The sequence below is a fragment of the Orycteropus afer genome, unplaced genomic scaffold (genome assembly GCF_000298275.1).
Source record: "Orycteropus afer afer isolate SDZICR_OR568_19922 unplaced genomic scaffold, OryAfe1.0 scaffold00212, whole genome shotgun sequence".
Taxonomy (NCBI): domain Eukaryota; kingdom Metazoa; phylum Chordata; class Mammalia; order Tubulidentata; family Orycteropodidae; genus Orycteropus; species Orycteropus afer.
The window spans coordinates 4,248,969-4,257,030 of NW_006921799.1; the positions used below are offsets into that span (position 1 = coordinate 4,248,969).

At 37.4% G+C, this 8,062-nt stretch overlaps 1 protein-coding gene and 1 non-coding gene across 2 annotated transcripts in view; one reads left to right on the top strand and one right to left on the bottom strand.

The window, feature by feature from the left end:
* PIBF1 (progesterone immunomodulatory binding factor 1) overlaps positions 1-8,062 on the bottom strand; it is a 529,275-nt gene that overhangs the window by 100,521 nt on the left and 420,692 nt on the right. The gene's annotated exons all lie outside the window — the stretch shown is intronic.
* On the top strand, positions 5,201-5,307 carry LOC122150718. Its single transcript, XR_006163812.1, has one exon. It is a non-coding gene; the product is annotated as a U6 spliceosomal RNA (small nuclear RNA).

An 8,062-nucleotide genomic window follows, 5' to 3' on the forward strand; every position in this document is an offset into this window, starting at 1 on the left:
CAACCTAGGTGTCCATCAACTGAGGAATGGATAACCAAACTATGGTACATACACACAATGGAATACTATGCAATGCTAAAGAATAATGTAGAACCTGCAAAACACCGCATAACGTGGATGAACTTGCAGGACATTATGCTGAGTGAAATAAGTCAATCAAAAAAGGACAAATATTGTATTTGTCCGTTATTGTAAAAGTCAAGGAAAGGTTTATATATGGAAGGAAATTTTCTTTGTTCATTACCAGGGGTGGGAGGGTAGGGTAGGGAACACTGTTAGATAGATAGAGATAAGTATTGATTTGGGCAGTGAGAGGCAATGTACCAAATGTGAGTGATCAATATGGTGGCACTGAGGAAGAGAAAGACATAGTGAGGTACATGGGAGGTACAGACAACAAAGATGAACCCTTTTGTACATACAGTACTACACTGTCAGTGAAGGCAAACATGGGTATATGGGTGGATAGACAGGTGGACAGATGGGTGGACAGGCTGAACTAGTAGGTATGTCTATGAAGCAGGGAGTGTACCCAAGAACATGTATAGGGTTGGCAGACAATGGTCCTATAAATTTATGTGTATGATCTGAATTCCCAGGTGTATAGTAGAGCTGACAAGAGGCAAGGTGGCAGTCACTGCTTGGTCACAGCCAGCTACCCAGAGGGACCGAGTAGTTGAACCCATGGGCTCAGAACCATAGTCGCAGGGGACATCAAGCTCAATTAGCATAACATACTACACAAACCATTGTTCCACCTCCTACTTTGGTGAGTAGCAACTAGGATCTTAAAAGCTTGCAAGCTGTCATCTAGATGCAACGATGGGTCTCTCCTCGTCCAGAGCAAAGAAGCATGAAGAAAACCAAAAATTCATGGATACAATCAGTCCTAGTGACTGGTACACCATCCAATCTGCAACCTATACGACTATGAGACCAGAAGAACTAGATGATGCCCGGCTACCACTGTCAACCACTTGGAAGGGGATCTATGTAGGAGATCCTGGATAGAGAGGGAGAACAATGTAGACAAAACTCAAAATCATCTGGAGAAAAAAAAAAGAGGCGGGGAGGACCAGGTTTGCTTGTCCTATAGAGCCTGGTGGAACCACTGAGACTATGGCCCCTAGCTGCCCTTCAGGTCTGGAATTGAACACACACCTGTGGCTTCCAGCCAAACAATATACAGGCATATCACTTGAGCATTTACCTGAGGCAGGTAAACTCCTTGGAGAGAATAAGCATGAGAGAAAGAAGGGCTGCTCAGGCATAGGGAGATAGCTCAGGGGGTAGGAGTGAATGGAGAGATGGACACAGGGAAGAGGTAACTATTGGGAGGAAGTGGGAGGGGAGCTGTTGCATCGTGGTAAATTGTGGTCAATGTCATGAGACAAAGTGTATGTGAACTGCTGTATGGAAAGTGAATTTGCTCTGTAAATCTTCACCTAAACCACACACACACACAAAAGCTGGAATTAGAAATACCATTTGATCCAGCAATCCCATTACTAGGTATATATCCTAAAGAAGTGATAGCCAGGAGAAGAACAGATATATGCACACACATGTTCACTGTAGCACTATTTACAATAGCAAAAGGACGGAAACAACCTAGGTTCTCATGAACAGAAGAATGGATAAGCAAACTATGGTGCATACACACAATGGACTACTATGTAACACTAAAGAATACTGTAGAATCTGCAACACACCACATAATGTGGATGAACTTGGAGGACATCATGCTGAGTGAAATAAGCCAATCACAGAAGGACAAATATTGTATTAGTTTATTATTGTAAAAAGTCAAGGAAATGTTTATATATGGGAGGAAACTTTCTTTGTGGGTTACTGGGGGTAGGGGAGAATGAGAACACTACAAAAATAATAAATAATAAATAAATAAAATTCAGTGTGTCAACGTGAACTCCTCCAATCCTGTATATTCTCTGTTTTGTTGAATGTTATTATTTCCTCAGTCATTTAAATCAGTAATGCTAGCTTCCTCTTAATATTAGGTTTCTGTATCTTTTCATCTGCTATATCCATTCTAAATAGTCCCTAAATTTTATAAAAATATATTTAAAAAATTTATTATGGTAAAACTATATATACATCAATTTAAAACTGTGCAATTCAGTGGCATTTATTACATTCACAATATTATACACCATCACCACTATCTATTTCCAAAACTTTCATCACACTAAACAGAAATTTTGTACGCATTAAGTAATAACTCTTCTCCCCCCCCCCCACTTTGCTCCTGGTAACTTCTAATCTACTTTCTGTCTCTATAAATTTGCTTTTTCTAGATATTTCATATCAAGTAGAACCAAACAATATCTGTCCTTTGTTTCTGACTACAGAAAGATACTTCCAGGAGTAAAATAAGGAAGTCACTTGGAAAAGGTCAGATGGTGTCTATCAAGAGAACTCAAAAGTGGCTGAAGCTAACCAAATACAAAAGAAACAAAAATACAGGGCAGAAAGCTAGTTTATTAATTAGTGATGAGAAATAAAGTTATCATTTGGTCAGGAAAGTCTGTCAGTTTTATCAGTGTTTTTATTTTTTTACAGTCACAGAATATAAAGAAAAGTTAGAGTAAAAGTTAAGGATTGCTTGATTCTCATATAATCAGAGTGAGATGTTTGGTTGATTAAAAAAGAAGTGTCCGTGAAAAGTCTAAGACTCTCAGTCATGGAATGCCTATGCTGGTGTTTTTCAAATGCAGGTCTCAAGCCATGAGTCAATTGAGTAAAGACAAGAATTGAGAAAAAATAGACTAGCAATATCAGAGTATCTGTCATACTAAGGGGAAAGTGTGCTTTGAGAAACTGTGTGTCATCACTTGGTCACAATATAAAATTATTTTCTTAACTTTGGATCTTAGACAAAATAATTTGTAAGCAACTTCTATAGTCCAAGTTATACATCCTCAGGATTACAGCAAATAGTACAGAATTTGTTCATTTGCATTTTCTTAATCAATTAATATGAAGTTTTGTACTAAAAAAAAAAAAAAAAAAGAGTCCTGGTAGCACAATGGTTAAGTGTTTGGCTGCTAATTGAAAGGTTGGCAATTCCAACCCACCCAAAGGCTGTGCAGGAGAAGGATCTGAGAATATGCTCCTGTAAGTATTACATCCTAGAAAACCCTATGGGGCAGTTCCCCTCTGTCACACGGGGTCACTGTGAGTGGGAATCGACTCCAAAGCACCTAAGAACAGCAGTATACTAAACAAAAGCAGTGCCAGAATTCCAGCGACAGTTTGCTGGATTCTCCTATTGTCTGTGTCTGGGCCATTGCATTCAATCCCTTCCCTTGCAATCTATACATTCTTTTTTTCAGATTTGCCACAGTAAATGCTTTCCCACTACTTAAGGTGACTTTTTCAGACATTTGATCACCAGTTTAAATTAATTTCATAGTTTTCTTCCATAGGATAAATGTATGTTCCTTATTGTCAGGTTAATTTTTGGGGGCTCATCACTGTCATGTTCCAACTAAATTCAACTTAGAAGACAGGGCCCTTTAGGATCTGACCTATATTAACTTATTTAATCCTAACTCTTGAACTAAATCATTTGTAATTGAGATTAGTTTAACAGTACTTATTGAATACTTGAAATTTGGTGGTGCAGTGCCTAAGGTATTTGACTGCTAACCAGAAGGTCCGTGGTTCAAACCCATCAGCTGCTCTGTGAAAGGAAGATGGGGCAATCTATTTCCATTAATACTGCCTTGGAAACCCAGTGGGGGTCACTATGAATCAGAATCAACTCGATGGCAATGGGGATTGAATACTATATGCCAGGTTATTGTGTTAGAGGCTGTGGTATATAAAAATGAATTAAAACCATATAACATAGGCTGCTGCTTATCTAGTCTACATCTATTTCCCTTCTCAACAACGAAGCTCTGATTTTATTAGGGGAGCAATGGGCTAATCCAGTTAAAGGCTACAGTTATCAGCTTCCCTTGCTAGGTGTGGTTATATAATTAAGCTCTGGCCAATGTGATATACAGTGAAGATGCTGGCCAGAACTCATGGGAAAACTCCTTTAGAAAAGGAGATGGTCTTTCCCCTTCTTACCTCTTGCTTCCTGCTTAGAATGTAAATGCAGACGTGATGGTTGAGGATACAGCAACTAAACTGTGAATCTGAGAACAGAAGCCACACGTCAAGGATGGTTGTAGAGAAAGGAATCTAGGTCATTGCCCCATAAAGTTTCATAAGCTGTAATCTTTCTGGGAGCAGACTGTGGGTTCGAACTGCTGACCTACCAGTTATTAGCCTCATTACTAGTGTAGCCTTAAAATACTCATCTCCAGGCCTTTATCTGAGAGACTAAACAATCTGCTTAAGTCACTGAACTAGCAGTGGAACACAATTTCTAAAGATGCTGACTCTTAGCTTCAAGTAATTTACAGTGTTTATCTTGTTTAATGTTGTATCTTCAGTACAGAGTAAAGTGCCTGGCTGTGGTCCATGCTTCCTTTGACTTCTTATCGTTCTGAGCACAGTACAGCACAGTGGTTAAAGCACAGGCTCTGGAATGAAACAGTACCCAGCCATTTACTAACTTTGTGAACTTGGAGAAGTTAATGACTCATCAGTTACCTCACAAGTAATATGGAGATAATAAAAAAGAACTGTGCTGGATATTCTGTGCGTTCTCAGATCTACTTTCCATTATTATATATTCTGCTCCACCCCGGGAGGCTGTGTCAGCCTTGCCTTCTGGTTTCTGGTTAAGCTCAGCCAATGGAAGGCACAGCAGGTTTGTTGGTGGAAGAAGTGAGTGTATATATTCCCTAGCTCTTTCTCTGCCTGGCCAAAGTTTGGCAGTGATTAAATTTTTCTATGTAAAACCAAAGTTTCCGTAAGGAGGCCCCAGTCTGTTCACGTTGTCCCTTTATGTTTAGGAGTAGTGCAGCTTTGCATAGTTCCTTAGTCCTGAAACATTCACCATCACTGGTTGGTTTCCATATGCTTGTAAAGAGTCACTTCAGAATGTACCATCTGTTCCTTAAAAGGACTTTGACTGATACAGTAATTTACCTCAGAGGACTGTTAGGATGATAAAATGGAATACTGCATGAATAATAATGAATTTAATGAAGATATAAATAATAATGAAATAATGAAATAAAGCACTTAGCTCTCAATCAATACTATTAAAAATGAGTTTCTTGTGCTTACTTCAGCAGCACATATACTAAAATTGGAACTATACAGAGAAGATTAGCACAGCCCCTGTACAGGGCTGACACACAAATTTGCGAAGTGTTCCCTATTTAAAAAAAAAAAATTTAGTTGGGTTTCCCACTTGATGTACACTGTCTGAAGGGCTCATACCTATTTTTTTTTTTTTTTCTGGATTCAGCTCAAAGGTCATCTCCTCTAAGAAGCTGGCTCTGATATGTCTATGCTTCTTTTGGTGTTTTCTCAAGAACTTAAAGTATGAAATACTTACCTTATTGTATCACTATTACAAATCTTTACTTGAATCACCTACTAAAGAAAGTGGAAATTCCTTGAGAGAAGTCATAAAATAATGTTCAATAAATGTTGGTTAAATGAACACATTTCCTTGTATTATTATTTTTAAATTTAAATGTTTTATATATCATATATTAATAAGGGTGTTTGGTGGCTGGTTCCTATATTATCCACAATTTTGACATTGGATAACCATTGGATATTGTACTTTTAAATACCCAACTAATATTTCTTAGCCTAAACTGTAGATTATAAATGTAAACCACATATCTTAGAACTTTTTCTGATTATATGATTCAAAATAAACTTTAAAAGTTTACTTTTAAATTTAAAAATAAATTTTAAAATAATTTTTGCTGTGGTGTCATTCACATTTTATCATTACTACTATTTTATTGGGAGCTCTGGTGGCATAGTGCCTAAGGCATTTGATTGGTAACCAGATTGGGAGCTCTGGTGTCATAGTGCCTAAGGCATTTGACTGCTAACCACAAGGCTGGTGGTTCTCCTTGGAAGGAAGACTGGGCAATCAATGTACTTCTGTGGAGATATTGTGTCAGAAACCAAGGAGGGATCACTATGAGTAGGAATTGACTTGATGGCAGTGAATTTGGACTTTTTTTTTGGCTACTATTTTATGGTAACTAATAATTTATCATTATAATATTTGGAAGCACTTAATTTTCAAATCTCTTCCTATGTAGTCTTGTTTTTCTACATGCCTTCAAGAGGCAAATAAACATAGTAATTAGGAAATGTGCTTATAAAATAAAACACAACTGCTCTTCCAGCTCTCTGAAAAACCTCCTTCACTCCATTTTGAGTAGAGTAGCTTGTCTTCTCCTCTTTTTTTTCTCCTGTTGGGGTATCTCTCAGACTTCTCCTGTAATTTATCACTTCCTCTTCCTTCTTCACCAGCCCCATGACCTTTGTAATTTCTGCCTGAATTAATACAAAGGTTTGTTGCCTCTTTCATTCCATTCATCTAATTCATTCATCACTGAATAAAAAGACAACCCTTAACAGTATTCTGTGTTTGCTTCCTATTTTGTTTTTATCAGGCTATATAATGATATGCAATGTGAAAGAAAGTGCTGCTAACAAGAATGCAATAATATGAGTCCAAATAATTAGGTAACATCACCATTGTAAGTATGATGGGCAGTATTTATGATTCTAAGTGCCTAAGGCACTTGACTGCTAACCAGAAGGCTGGAGGTTCAAACCCACCAGCCACTCCTCGGAAGGAAGGTTGGGCAATCTACTTCTGTAGTGATACCGCCTTGGAAACCCAAGGAGGGGTCTCTATGAGTTGGGGCCAACTTGACGGCACATAACAACAACAATAAGCAACATCCCAATTATTGAGTGGAAATGATAATGACAAGTAAGTCATGGGAACAGTACGTTCTGCTTTGTTAACTCAAATACACTGGTATGTTCAATACTTGCACTGGTGAACTTCTGCCCTCTGTCATATTATTGTCTGAAATTCAGGTTCTCTGTCAATTACATTAGGATAGAATATGTTGTTCTGACTTCTCATCAACCTCAGTATTTAAGTCTAATCATTACCAAAATTCAAACAAACTCCAAGTAGATGATTATGATCATAGAAAGTTGATTTCTGATGCTCAATAAATGTATATTCTTCACTCCTAGGTATTTTAGTCAATAAAGTACTCTCCACTGGGGACAGCCCTAAGTTCTCGATACTGGAAGTTTCTAAGTCTTTATCAACTTTTCATTAGTATTGAGCAACTAGTGTAAGATAGTTCATATAAAAAAGACTCGGGCCATAGGACCTGTCAGCTAAAAATCGTTTTAACATTTTTAAAGAAAGGTAAAAACAAACAAACAGAAAGAATGAAAAATATACAGCTAAGATTATATGTGGCTCTCAAAGCCTAAAATATTTACTATCTTGTCCTTCACAAAAAAGAGTGTGCTAACTCCTGATGGATGACTATCCAAAAAATGCGTACAACAAAATAATTCAGATATGCAGTTAACTGCTTTTATTTTAATTCTACTCACTTAGTTGTTTGAACAGTACTGTTTCTTTATACTACTCTGGTAGTATAGTGTCTAAGGCACTTGACTGCTAACCAGAAGGCTAGTGGTTCAAACCCACCAGCCACTCCTTGGAATCTACTTCCGTAGTGTTACTGCCTCGGAAACCCAAGGAGGGGTTGCTATGAGTCGGGTCCGACTCAATGGCACATAACAACAACAATTGTCTTAATAAAGTTACTTACCCTTAATACAATGGGGTGGTACTTTATGTGATACATTTTTATATGTCTCTTTAGTTATTAAAAGAATTAACCTTTTAATTGAGGAGGGCCCCATTTCCATTTTCTTTAAGTTCAAGACTACAACAGGCTCTGTAAACACACACACACATATATGTATATATTTAATATATACAATATTTAATATTATTTTGTTGTTGTTGTGTGCCATAAAGTTGATTCTGATTTATAGTGACCCTATATGGGTTTTCCTGGGCTGTAATCTTACACAAATAAATTATTTACAGGTAATTTTTAGT